The sequence below is a fragment of the Microchirus variegatus genome, assembly GCF_963457635.1.
Source record: "Microchirus variegatus genome assembly, chromosome: 6".
Classification (NCBI taxonomy): domain Eukaryota; kingdom Metazoa; phylum Chordata; class Actinopteri; order Pleuronectiformes; family Soleidae; genus Microchirus; species Microchirus variegatus.
Window position 1 is genome coordinate 2286152 of NC_139807.1, and position 13652 is coordinate 2299803.

A 13652-nucleotide genomic window follows, 5' to 3' on the forward strand; every position below is an offset into this window, starting at 1 on the left:
GGGTCACGGCGAGGCCGTCCTCTCCAAGTCCTGGATGTTTTTTTTCGCCCCCTCCCCCTCCTTGAACCCGTCGCCGTAGCAGGGGGACAAACCCCAAAACATTTATCCAGCCACGAGGAAACGCCGAAGCGCAAAAGGTTTTTTTTGGACGTTTTCATAAAAAAAGCCGTAAATCAACGGCAGCAAAAACAGAGCAGGGATTCCATTATTAATACAGTATGTCCGCACGCCTGCTCTGGTGCCCATGTCCGATGATTTGTTGTGATGGGTTAAACACAAAAACGACTGATTCAGAAACAGTCTGTGTGCCGTGAACCTCTCGGCCGGGGTTCATCCGTCTGCCTGGCAGCCGCCGCTCGCACACCTGCGGCGTTATGAGCGGCAGCACTTTGCATCTTAGTTATTTCCTGAGAGGCTTATGATGACGTATCCAAACACAACAAAGACACGAGGTTGAGCAACATTTTTTGTTGTCGATGAGGTGTAAAAATCACTGGCTTCGGTCCCCCCCCCCGTCCATAAAAGGCAGATCAGTGAGTAACCACATCTAAGACGAGGACGCCTGCAACTTCTTTATTTTACTCAAAACATTATTTATCACATATGCAGCATGAGCAGAGAAAAAGAATATAAAAGACATCCACTGTTAAATACGTGTTGTCTCGACTCCCAGACGAAGCCACTTTTGTGTGATTTCAAAAACTGTTTTTTTTCGGAGCCTCGACGTGAAGATTGTCGGCCTCTCGCCAGAAAGTGTTTTGAAGTTTCTTCTCTCTCTCTCTCTCTCTCTCTCCTGTCAACACCGAGCTATTGTTTTACTTTCCAGAACCTTTGTAGCAACTGCGGCTTTATCTTCGCCGTCTGCGACGAGCATGGAAAGGACGTTTACGAGAGGTCAGAGACCAGATGGGGAAGCGACTGAAGGACAAATGGTGGATTCCCTGTCCTGTCCTGTCCTGTCCCACTTCTGAGGTTATAGCGCTCGTATCTTCAGCGTTTGACTCATAATGCTTGATGCATGTGGTGATGAAAGAGGCCTTTGGAGACTTCTGGGCAGAAGGGAACCAAAACCAAGGCCGTCTTGATTGTAAATTTAAGCTCGAGAGTCACAGTAAACAGGAGAATCATTAGAGAGTCGGCGCAACACGTGTATTCCTGAAAGCTAGGGTTTCAAGAGCGCAGTTCCCCCCCCTTGAGAGGATTATTTGTGGTACGTGCGATCAAAGAGCTTTTAGAGAGGCATTAATCATATTTAGGTTTTTTTTTGCTGTGTGGTCATTTTTTTTTTTCCTCTTCAAATGGCACTGGATCTGTTTACAAAAAGAAAGACTTACATGGAAAGTCCAGCGAGCCCATCGCGTCTTGGCACGGCCGCGGATCCGATCTCGTCGGCCAACGGCTGTAAAATCCATCGAAAGCGGTCGAGTTTCGCGGAAAAACGCACGAGTTACACGCGGCGTGAGCGCGATCGCGTCGGTGCTCAGAGCGATCGAGAAACACTTCCATCGTGAAAAAAACACCAGTTTCCACCAACGACCTGTTACCATCCTCGGGGGTTTCAGACAGATCATTCAGCTCAATCCTTTTCCAAATTGGATTCAACAAACTCTCTTAACCGCGGAAAATCGCCGATGCCGTCACGCGTTAATTACGTGAGTGAGAATCGATGCATGTGAATTTATGAAGTCCCGCGACGCTGCTTTTGAAGGAGTAGATCATTTTGAATGAATACAAATTGTGGTCGTATGAGGTACTGACACATTATTAACATTGACTCGGCCAAGCGAGCGAAGTCGTTTCCTTGAACCAGACACGACGTAGACGCTCTCTTCCCCGATGACATGGCGTCATGGCGATTTTAACGACTTGACAAAAGGCTCAAGTTCATAAAAAACGTACGCCTGATTAAGTCTACGATAACTTCAGACGACAGTTACTCAGGTTTCTCCATCTGTAAAAGGGAGTTTGTGCAACACTGACTTCCCAACACCAAGGTCCAGAGAGAAAATTAGCATTTTTAGCTCACAGTGTCACAGGAGTTTGTCCCAAACGATTATTTTTCAAACGATTAATCTAGCGATTATTTTTTTCGATTATACGACTAAGCTAATGACAAATTTTTACGATGAATCTAACAATTGTTTTTCCCTAATAGCGTTAAACCTGGCAAACATGGGACCTGTTCTAGGGGTAGTTAAAATATGTCTCGATTGAATGGGATTAATAACTGGACAACAACTCAACAGTGTAGCGTAGCATTTATCTTTGGTTTAGTACTGCGACTGCTTGATAAACATGAACATTCTAGGGTGTTTTGCTGCACATCCTGAAACAGACCTTCAGGGTGTTTTCATTTCAAATGCTCGTGCATTGCTGATGTGCTGCTGTGGTACGCCCCACAACTGCTTTGTAAGAAGAGTTAAGGAAAACATCCAGAGGTCAGAGGTGGTTAAAAAATGACAAAAAGGTAACAGTAACTCAAATAACCGCTCATGTGCATCTCAATGCCGTGAACTAAGGCCCACTTTACATTACGCTTTTCGCGACAGCGGAACTGGCGACAGCGGGAACCCCGTGTAAAGAGAATTCCCGCTGTCTTCAAACTTTCTGCGAAGTGGTCGCCCGACAACTCAGCAGGAGTCCCCCGACAACTTCAAAGTGCGTATAAAGAGAACGCGTCGGGCTCGCGACAGCGAGAGGTCGGGGGTTTAGGCGATTAGCATATAGCGCACGCTAATCAGCATATATCACGGGACTTTTGTTCCCAAAAAAAAATGGCGGGGGGTGAAGGAGAACACTGGACGCTGTACGTGGAGCACCCACGAAACCAAGTGCCTGATCAGTATCCGGTCGGAGGACGAGATCCAGAAGAAGCTGGAGTCATCCAGGAACAAGATGGCCGACGTAAAAATGCAACAGCGGATGCGGGAGGCCGGCTACGATCGTACAGACGAGCAAGTAAAGAGGAAAGTTGTAAGCGCCGCGGGTGTCCTGCCAGATTTCCGGGCGGTGTGTCTAAAGATGTCCCGACAGCGGGAAATTTCGTCGCTGTTGCGAAAAAGCGTAATGTAAAGTGGGCGTACTTTTGAACCCGCTACTGCTTGCCACCCGCCGGCAAGCGGGCGACGTGTTGGCGCGAAATATTCATGTCGGCGAATTTTTGTCGTCTCAGCTCCAGTGACTGCTGCTTCGTTTTTAGACTCCGCCCAAAGCCTGATTTTGAAAATCTTCAAAAAAGTGGGCAGGGAGATATCAGTGAGTGAGGAGGGGAAGGAAGTGTGATCATCGAGTGACAGTTTAGTTTAGTTTAGTTTATTGGTTTTTGTTGACAGGGACCATGTATAGAACTGGTTCTATACCAGGCTTAGCTAAACAGCTAATTTGCACCTGCGGTCCCTATGCAGGATGTTCAGAGCACAATAAAACATAATAGACATTACAGACAATTATCAAAAATACAGATAACAACAGCTCAGCAACATACAAAATACATTTGGTGTTATAAATATAAACAAGGATCAATGATCGCAAGATTGATTTTCTTTCAGCCATGTCTTCAGAGACTTTTTAAAGCTTGTACAATCTCGAATATGGAGTGGAATTGAGTTCCATTTTCCAGTTGCTTGGTATGAGAATGCTGATTGCCCAAAAGTGGTATTCTTAAATTTGGTTGAACAATCACCTCTCATTGCAGCCCTAGATACCCTTATATTGTCCCTGCAGAATGAGACACATTGCTTGAGTGGTGGTGGTGCAAGGTCATGGGTCAATTTGTCAGAGAACCAAAGAAACTGTCAAATGTTAACAGGTTATGTTTTTTATAATGGTGCAGTGATGGTAATTTCTTGGTTTTTTATCAAACCAAAGGTAGTGTAGGTCCAGGAGAAAACATCCAGAGGTCAGAGGTGGTTAAAAATTACAAAAAGGTAACAGTAACTCAAGTAACCGCTCATGTGCATCTCAATGCCCTAAACTAGGAGAACATCCATGGACGTCAGAATCACACCAAAAACAAGTGGACAAACGGATGGAAGCAATTTATCAGTTTTTTTCTTCTTCTCCAAGGCCCTGATTCATCATCATCGTGAGAGGAAACTTGTAAAACACATCAGCTTTCAAGAAGCGACTCACTCTTCACCAACTCATCGTAACCCAATCGCGTTCCCCCCCCCCCCCCCCCCCCCCCGACAAGGAGACGTTATTTTCTCATGCCTTCACTATCACAGTCAGCGTTTTTTTGGCTTCCATCAGGAAACCAATTGCACCATGTAATGAGGTTAAACCAGAGGAAGCGTCTCTATTGAAACTTGACGCAGAAAACAGGCGCAGTGCGCCGCCGTGAGTGGGCGGCTTTCCTCTGAGTGTGTGTGTGTGTTGGTGGATCGTCCGAAAGCACTTCCATCTCTCTGGTCAGGTTCTTCCAGCGCCGGTGACGGATCGATCCAGCATGTGTTGCGAGCTTCCGTGATTGCAAACACAGTTGAGTTTTTTGAACATTTGAACTTTTCTTTTCCTATTAATCAGCCTTTGTGCAAATTGATTTTATTGCACGTGCTTTTATTTAAGGGCCATTATCTTAAGAAAGCCCCCGAACAATTTGCACAAATCGGCTCGTTTACGTCGCTTTGACTTAACAACTCCGCAGTCCGGACGCAGAAGTGACTGCGACTCCCGGTTTCCTCCGCTCGTATTTCCTTACATAGCGTTAAACAAGACCTGTGGGAGACGAGTATTATCGCCCACACCTTTTTTTTTTTTCCTGAAAAGTCAGACATGGACAGTATATAACCAAGGAAATGTGCTGATTTATCCACCATGTGCACATCCCCGGCTCTCTGAAAAAACGGCTTTGCATAATATGGTCTTTGACAGTCGGATGTGATATGAGAAAAAGGGAAATAGATTTTTTTTTTTTTTTTTTACCTGAACCTGGAAGAGACTAATTCTTCATTTTTTTTAAAAAAAATTTTCCTCCTTCATCTCTAAATTGCCAGGTGTAAATCCGTCCTGGCTCTGGGCCTGACGGGATTGTGTGGGTGTGCGGGTAAATCTGCGGCTGCTTAAAGTGAGCTCCATTGAGCGGGAGTCCTGAAGTGACTCTGGACATGAAGAGTGTCAGTTCTATCTCGCGGCTGCAGACGGACGAGGTCTGGCTTTCACGGCACCTGGACCACGTTTCCCTAAAGAAGCTAAAGGAGTTCATTACCGCTCACATTAAAGTCCAAACTTTTAATTCTCCCCCCCTCCGTGTTCTTAACGTTGAACTTTTTCACCCTCCCGATTCTTGAAAAGTAAAGTTTTAAAGACGAGTTTCCCACGTGGTGAACTTCCACTGCAGGAGCCTCGTCGTATGCAGAACATAAATATTGTGATAAATTGTGAAGATGCTTCCACTAAAAGCTGTTGTGGCTCATTCTTACAGTCCGCGGTTCTCTTTTAAGTCCATGCAGATAACGCGGTTTGACAGTTTGGATCACAGTATATCTGCTTATACTCAAACGTAGTTTTTTTTTTTTTTTTTCCATAAACACATTAAACTACATCAGACATTTTTTTTTATTTTTTGATGTTTTTCCATAATGCAACTTCTTACAATACTTGCAGATCGGTTTTCAAACCAGCGGCCAATAATTCAGCTCCGACCGATTCATCCGTCCTCACAGGACGGAAACCCGACACTTATTTCCACTATCAAATAATCTGTGCTCGCTTTACAGCAGCAGGACTTTAAGGCTCTGTCACTGCACCTGCTGATATATACATATATATATATATACAGTATAGACATATATATATATACAGAATAAATATATATATAAATATATTAGATATGGGCACTAGGTTAACGACGTTTCCATGAAGACTGACCGGAAAAAGACACACGTGACGTCATGACACCGGAGTCCAGGCACCGTTTAGTAGTTAGCTCCATTAGCTGTGTTAGCTCTTTTAGCGCCGGTTAGCGCACCTACAGTTGAACTGGAGCGTTCTGTTTTACGAGTGAAAAGTAGAGGGTTTTTTTTTTCCTTACAAGAATTGTTCAAAGTACAGTAACTCTAAACTGCAAGTACTGGATTAGAGTTGTACTTTTATTTTCATATTTATTTTAGCGCCGGACACGCTAACGCGCTAACGGCATCAACGTTAACGCACATTAACACATGACGACTGACCGGAAAAAAGACACACGTGACGTCATGTGTATGTGCCGCAGCACCAGAGTCCAGGTGCCGTTTAGCAGTTAGCTCTTTTTTAGCCTCTTTCCATGTTGTTTATGTCGTAAACGTCAGTGCAATCGTCTACTGTAAGTATTTTTGAGTTTTCGCCATTTTCTAGTGATGACTTCCGCTTTCTTGCCATCAGAAAAGGTCGCTAACTTGAGAGTTTTAGGGTTTTTCCAAACACAGGTTGCCAAAATACCGCATGTCCGGTTCAAACAGAAGAACTTATGAACTTCCTGCCAGACGTGGGTAAGACCAGAATCTGCCTTCGTGCCTTCTTCCTTGTGCTGGAGTAACAAAGATCCTGATGAGGTTTTTCCCCAACAGAACTCTCTTCATTAAGGTGAACGTGAAGTTTTCTTCGACAAGCCAGAAACCACACCAACACATCCCAAAACGGTTATATTGTCCATTGTTTGGACCTCCGGCTACAGCCACTTTCACGTTACAGCTTCTTCACTGGCTGCTAATAATACCTTCAGTAGATATTTCTTCTTGTGCCGATAGATTAGCTGTGATGTTTCCCAGGAATACTGTGGAGAAAGAATACTCCATTACATCAGCGAAACATGCTCTGTAATACTTGTATCACCTCCAGCCGGCGCGGTCGAAAGACCGGGCAGCTCCAAAAATATATGGAAATGGTTGGTTCCCTCCAACACAGACAGGGCCCTGAACATATCACCAGTCTGTAACAAAGTGTTTGATTAAATTGTGCCAGCAGCAGCAGCAGCAGCAGCAGCAGCAGCAGCAGAACTCTCTCCATATATCTGAGCCAGTGAAGTAAGTTTGCAAAGACCACGACCTTCTCTTTCTCCCGTATATGTCAATTAAATTGGTGACCAATTTCCACCTGGATTTGATCTCCTCGTTAAAGTAATCCATGGTTTGTAGAAACCCAGAAAAATAAATCCACTTGAGGCTCTATCGTTCACCTGTGGTAGGAGGTGATGTGCTTCCCTGTACGCTCAAAAATAGGACAAGAACATTTTGGTACACGTTTGGACAAAAGTTCACTCGGTAGTACGCTATTCAGTTGGAGATGCCAACTGTCAGAACGTGTAGAAAGTGGATTAAATCAAAAGGAAATACTTAAATAACGGTTAATATGCAAAGAATATTCCTTAGAAAAGCACATTTTATGTGTATGTTTGCAATTTTACCACCTGAATTAGCCTTTTATGGTCAAAAATGGTCATTATTGTCATCATACCTTTTCAATTGGCACATTTCTGTACCACAGTATCGTAAATGAACATTTACATGTTGGTTAATTTGGATAAGGCACCAAAACTGACTTTCACCAATGGGTACAAAAGAAAAGCTGCTCATCAGCTGAAAACTCCCAAACCCTGGTTTGAACCATGGGTCAAAATCTCAGTGGTCTGTTTAGTCTATAGTCTAGCTAATATATATACACTACTATTCATTAGTCACTTAGAAATGTCCTTATTTTTGAAGGAAAAGCACCTTTTTTTTCAATGAAAATAACATTAAATGAATCAGAAATACACTCTATACATTGTTAATGTGGTAAACGACTATTCTAGCTGGTAACGTCTGGTTTTTAATGGAATTTCCAGTGTTCTAATGGTAGATTGTGTTTGCTAATGGTGTTAGAAGGCTATTGCATGATTTTATAAAACCCTTGTGCGATGATGTTAGCACAGCTGAAAACAGTTTTTCTGGTTCTTTGACGATTATTTCTAATCTTCTCAATGTCTTGACTATATTTTCTATTCATTTTGCAGCTCTTTTGATGAATACAAGTGTGACTTTTAATGGAAAACACAAACAAAAATGTATAGGTGACCCCAAACTTCAAAGATCATTTGACTTTTTGGGGGCCGCCGTGTTTCTACGGGAGCCCGAAAGGACAAACTAGCCCGAGAATCCGCGTCGCATTTCTTACAGAGTGGACCTTTGAGCGAACAGAGTCAAAAGTTGTCTCGAAACCTGTGCCCAAGTTAAAACTGCTGTTTTTCATTATCTTTGGAAAGCACTTCTGGTGAGTGTAATTTCATTAGGGAAATTATTGGCGTTGCCCAGGACGGTTGGAAAACTTTTATGTTGCAGTAGCTTTTAACAATTCTGCATCAATCGCGCGCGGTTTTGCAAGAAACAACACGATTCTGTCAACTCTGACTCGTCCCCCCCCCACATCAAAAAGAATCACTGTACACTTCACAAGTAACGCTTTTTTTGGGGGGGGTCTTATCTTTCCGCCAGTGAGCGTCGCGAGCGGGAGGGAGAAGGAAAAAAAAAAGGCAATACACGAGATTAAAGCAGCATGGGCTCTCAGCGTTACAGTAGTCCGGGCCAAAACGTGTGCAAAATAACCATGAATCACAACTGTTCTCGTACCAAGATGTGACCGCAAAAAAGCAGGCAAACTCTTTCCATGCTGCAGTGCATCATCGTCTTCAAGCACGACTGCAGCCATTCTTCACCGCACCAGAGGACACTGAGCAGAGCGTGCACAACCAAGACGAGAAGAACTACTTCTTTTTCTTCGCTGGGTCGCGCCAAGTTGCGGGGGACAGACGTCGACGAACATCGCGAAGGCCGACGGTCAGACGAGACGGACGCTCCTTCCTCCTCGGAGAAGGTTTTGCTTGCGACTCCAAGCCTCCACCGGGTGCTTGGAGTCGGGCCCCCACATCGCCAGATGTTGTACTCAACGGTGGGGAGGAAAGGGAGCAGGAGGTGGGGGTGTTCAGATACTGTGATGTGGGCGACATGAATGCAGCGAAGTCCCATGTCTGTTTTGGCAGGCGGTAAATGGCTTTAACCCATTAAGGCCTGAAGCGCCTGGAAAAAATGTCTCTAAAAACTTGAGCTTCAATGGCGACTAAATGACTGATTTCTCAGCCTCTGTAGCAGATATAAAGTTAGTTCATAAGATATAAAGTAAATATAGTTCATTTAGATACAAAAATGGAAAATTAAAGTTAAAGCGGACCTAGACAGGAAGTTCCAATTAACGCTGTTTTTCAGTGTGTACCTGCGTCATTACCTTGTTTATGAAGCCCTGAAGGTTCAAAACAAACAGTTCAGCCACTGCTGAGAACGCTGTGTTTTATTGTAATCTCGGGGCTCAAGGAGATCACTGAAAAAACCCGGTCCGGTTACGTAAACACCGGTTCTCCGGAACAGCAGATCGTCCTGCTCCGGGCACTAGTCCGGGCACATCCGGTTGCGTACATTGAACCGCAGAAGAAGAATAACGTCCGTTGTGGAGGTGTTTCACGAGCGACAGTGTCTTCTGACTCTGGGTCTGACTCCGTGTCAAAGGTCGTCAAAGGGACTGCGGCGGGGAGTCGTGAAGAAGCTATTTTTAAACACTGTTAAAACAATGTTTTGATAATGAGGAGCAGTGCATCCACCGTTCCAGAGGGGGGAGCTGCGCTTCTGAGAGCGGGTGTGCTGAATATGTCACTTCCGGGTACTGGCCAATCACAAGACTCTGCCTTCTGGGTGAGAGAGTTGAGTCTCAAATCTCTCGGCTGGGAAACAGCGTCAGAAAAGAGGATTTCTATCGGCTCGTTTACAGCAACTGGGAGGTTTTTGATCAACATTAATCCCGGTCGATTTGTTCAGCGCGTTTGCGAACAAATCGTGTGTCGCGAGGAACCATAATACCCCTCCAAAAACTGTATGTGCCTGCTTTACAGGCGTCTATGGTAGAAATGCGGCGTCAATGGGTTAAGGCATGAAGTAGCTGTCAGAGTTCGATTCTTGACCCTTCTTTTTTTTGAAATATTGTTTCTGTCTGTTTGCAATAACTTCAGTAAGGTGGAGATAATGGATTAGTCCGAGCTGCCTGTATCCTAGGAATCAATCACATCGCTATATCGCAACGACGGTACGACTCTTTCCTTTTGGTGCAGCTGCTCGCGTTGGCAGTTGCTTTTTGTTCCGCCGCAAAAGTAAAAGTCTGCGACGTCAGTGCCTGGCAAGAACACGCGAAAAAAACGGAGAGTCCGAGGCTGCGATTTGTAGCAGCTTTGAGCGAAACCCCCGATATAAACTTAGAAGAACTTTCAAAGCTGCCAGATGAAAGGTTGCGAAGGTTAAATCTCGTTTTCAGCAACGCTCGGCGAGCAAAAGGGGGAAAAAAAACCTGAAAGTTCTCTCCGTTCACGTCAGGTACATTTGAGATAAATGAGTGTTTTCTGGGAGGAAAAGAAATCCCTGTGTCTTTTTTTTCCTTCTTCTTTCTCTTTGGGAGCTGTCGTACATGCCTCAGAGATGACCCAATGTTTCCAGTCATGCTTTGTTTATTTGTTAAATGCGCCGGGGCCTCGCTAAAGGAACACGCTGCAAATGTTGAGAAGATACTTGATACAAGACAGGTTTTTTGTCGGGAGGGGGGGGCTCGGGTCAGTGAACCGGAGAAGCCGATGCAATAACTGTTTCCATTAACAAGCCTCTGCCTCTAATGTTCAGCACATAATGGGCGAAACGCTCGCCCCACATGACCCCCGAGCAACTCTCACTCCCTTCAGACTTGGTATCTTCCCAGACGGGGGAATATTTTCAATAAACAATTTAGAAAATGATTAGGGGGATACGTGATACTTCTTAGAGCGGAGATTTTTGCGAGGGGATTACGTCCAAAAAGGAGACTTCAAATGCGGCGTCGTTATCTCCCCGAGTCGTGTGTCACGGGGTCACTGACATGACGACAAGAAGTCCTGAATTAGCCACAGATGTGTCTCACTCTCCACGATAATCCCGTCCGCGATGACAGGGGCGGGTTGAAGAGCAGTTGATTAAACAGGGATTATGACGGTGGGGGGGGGGGGGGGTTTGAGGGCCATAACAGGATTAAATGACTGTCAAAACTAACGTGAAACAATGAGTGAGGTTTCGTGAGCTGGCTGAGGTAATCTGATTGTTAATATTACTTAAATATGTTTATTGGAGGCAAAGGTCACGGGGGGCTTTCTTCCGAAAACACCCTAAAACATGAAATATCCTGAAAAAAATGATCTTAACATTGATTTATTGTGTCTTTTATGATAAAGCACCATCACCTTTAATCCCTGTTGACATTTTAGACATTTTAATTTGCTATATGTTGGAGATGAACGCAATAATTCCAGGATTTTTAAGTGAGCTTCAGCTCTATTTTCGATTAAGCGACTGATCCCCTCAGTCTTTCTCCTGAAGTTGATTGATATAAAAACATTTTGTTGTCATTATATACCATTATAATATAATTACATTATATCCTGCACACCCAGCTCACTTATATACATACACATACATACATAATATTTTTTTTTTTATAATTTATTGCTCTCCACTCTTTCCGTCTTCTTCTGTTTTATATATTTATTGTGTCTAGTAGTAGGAGCAAGTCAAATTCCTTGTTTGTGTGCACAAACCTGGCCAAATTAAGCTGATTCTGAAGCTTCATACAACGGATAATTAGCCTAGCGTACACATATAGCGATAATATAAATACACCTGTCGTTGCCTGGCTGGTTTGTCCATTCAGGTGCAAACATGGCAGCCTCTATAAACCAAGGCCTTTGCCTAAAGTGCATATAAAAGGCTTATACTAAGGCTAGAAAATTCAACATATTTGTATTTTTAAGAGATTATACACTTATACGCACATACTTATGGGTGGTGTATTCAATTTCTACCCATAAACCCTCCTTAAATGTCGCATACCAGACCTTTAACTGTGGAAGTGGAGCGTTACAACCGATGTAACCGATCACTGAAACCTACAGAAAAATGATTATCGCCCCCCCGTGTTAGCTTTGTGTTCCCGAGCGCTCCTCCACGTCTGTGGGAAGCAGTGAAGTGGTTGAATTAGGCAGCTATTAAGTGCAGATGGACTGTGTGTATGTAAGTGGTCTCTGGTTAAAATGTTTATTTACAATTCATCAGCTCCGCAGTTTCTGTGTTATCTTTCTGCCGCTGCGGTTTTTTCAGCGCGAGTCAGAATTTTTTCCTTGAAGTCGCAGCTACCGACATGTAGGATAAAAAAACTCAGACGCTCGACGCTTCACGGTCCAGCGAAAGAAAGGACTTTCCACTCTCTCTCCAAATCAAATCTAATAAAGCCACAGATGCAAAATAAAGGTTTTAACATTTTCGGAATTTGGTTTCAAAAGAGAGGTCGCGCGGCTGTTTTCGTAAGGATTTTTTATGAAGCGTATTGCTCGTGCTCTGCGTATATATCCATTTCAGTCTCATGCAAAGTGCTGTTCGTTTTGGATTCGTTTCTTGGACTGTCGCGGCGGCGCTCGGTGCACTCGATTGACCCACATTTCCCCCCCGCGTCTCTCCACGCCTTCGGAGCAGCTCCTGCTCAGATCTGAGCGAACAATTGAGCTAAACCGAGCAGAGCTCCGGTGCCGTATCGTATCTGACGCTTTCGGACTGGCGCGAAAGCCACTTTTACGCGGCGGTGCCGAGCTCTTTGTGTGTGTGTGTGTGTTTACGTCAGCGGCTAAAACTCATCATTTGAGCCCGTAAACGTTTGATGTTTCTGTCAACATATTTATTCCCGAGGCTGAATAATCATCGCAAATATCTTTAATAGCGCGAGTGCTCAAGGAGCGGGGTTATTTATCACGACGCGTGGACGTCGAGGTTGTCACGAGTGCAATGCCTTGCAGATGTTCCGCAGTGAAGGCAAATCCTTCAGCGAGACAGTGGGTGTTTATTCCCCCCCCTCCTCCTCCTCGCTCAATCCTTTGCCCGTATGACGAACGGCAGATCGATTGATCAGCGAGACGTGTTCGAGTGGAATCTTTGTCAGAGACAGAAGCGTTGCGCAAAAACATTTGGTTTTTATTATTATTTTTTTCGCCCCGGGGAATCCGAGCTGCCGGGGCGCGGACGTGGCCACGCCGTGGACTGTTTTCTTGAAAGAATGTGGATACCGCAGGCAGGCGGGAACACCACCCCCCAAAACAAAGCAACCAGGAGGCTCCGGCGAGACATTTATTTTCAGAAAGTGAACAAAATATGCACAGTATACACTTTCATCATCATCACGCAGCGGCTACCGACGCTCCCTGGATCGGGAGGGCACTGATTGCGAGGGCGAGCCCAACGCGGTAACGCCCAAAGCGAAGAAACAAAAACGCGGCCTGTTTGATGTCGTTACCCAGACCCCCGCTCTGTTTTCAGGCCCAGCCTCGAGTTCTCAAAAACCTGAACTGTGTGAGATCACGCAGCGATTACACCCAAGGAAAATGAAGACGAGAGGAGCTTCTAACTGACGGACGAAAAATAAGTGTCTGGTTTTCACAAAGTATGGAAAAAGTGGTGTGATGGGGGGGTGTTGGAGGGGGACCCAACGCCCATTTGGAAGTGATTCCAGCCGCCGCCATCTGAAAATGCTTGGTCGTGATGCTATCACACATTCCCCAAAAAACGCAACGGATCTCACAGTGAGACCCG